Raw genomic sequence first — 925 nt, forward strand, 5'->3', positions numbered from 1 at the left:
GTATTGATGGGATTTATAGTCCTTTATAGCCGGAACCATTCTGCATTGCTGTATAATGTATTGCTTGGATTTATAGTTCTTTATAGCTGATGGTTTTCTAAAATGAAGTATAATGTACTGCTGGGATTTGTAGTCCCACTACAGCTTGGAGTCAGTGGCAGAACTACCAGGGGCACACCAGTTGCAGTTACCATGCTCCACCAGTGTCCTAAAATCCTGTGTAATACACTACATACACAGGTATGTAGTGTATTACACAGGTGTTGTTGTGGTCCGCCTATGTATGGAATTGGTGGTATTGTATTGGTGTTGCTGGAGAACTCTGAGCGCCATTTCGGAAGCACTAACCTGTGTACAGGTGTGCCCGTGCATGGGGTGCGGAGAACTGCTCGGGACGCAGATATCCATTGAGGATATTACAAGATTTCTCTGTAGCCAACTTCCTATATTGTTGCAAGCTTGTGTGTCAACTGTACCCCTCATGTACTTAACAGCAACTGGCCCTCGATTGTGCTTCGGTGTTTGACCACGCCCCTCGATTGCACCTCCATGTTTGGCCCCACCCCTGGATTAGGGCGGGGCCTTTGGGGGGTCACATGATTGGGCTGCTTCGTCTAAAATGCCCGGGCCTTTTTTTTGTCCCCCACCTGGCCCTGGTGGTGCCTGACCAAAAAATTAGGATATCGTCCCGATCGCACATCCCTGGTACCAACGTCATAAAGATTGTGTTGAACAAACAATGTATGAATTTGGAAATAAGAGCAGTAGGCTATTAGCATGCTTGATTAGAAATAAACATGGCCCTAAAATCCGCTGTCCGCATCAGGGTATGGTCCACTCCAAAGAAAAGATTTATAGAAAAGAAGTATTATAGGGAGGGTAGAACTATAGGGGAAGAGCAAGCTGATAGGCTACAATATGTGGC

This window comes from Nanorana parkeri, unplaced genomic scaffold, assembly GCF_000935625.1.
Source record: "Nanorana parkeri isolate BGI_ZX_2015 unplaced genomic scaffold, ASM93562v1 scaffold3155, whole genome shotgun sequence".
Classification (NCBI taxonomy): domain Eukaryota; kingdom Metazoa; phylum Chordata; class Amphibia; order Anura; family Dicroglossidae; genus Nanorana; species Nanorana parkeri.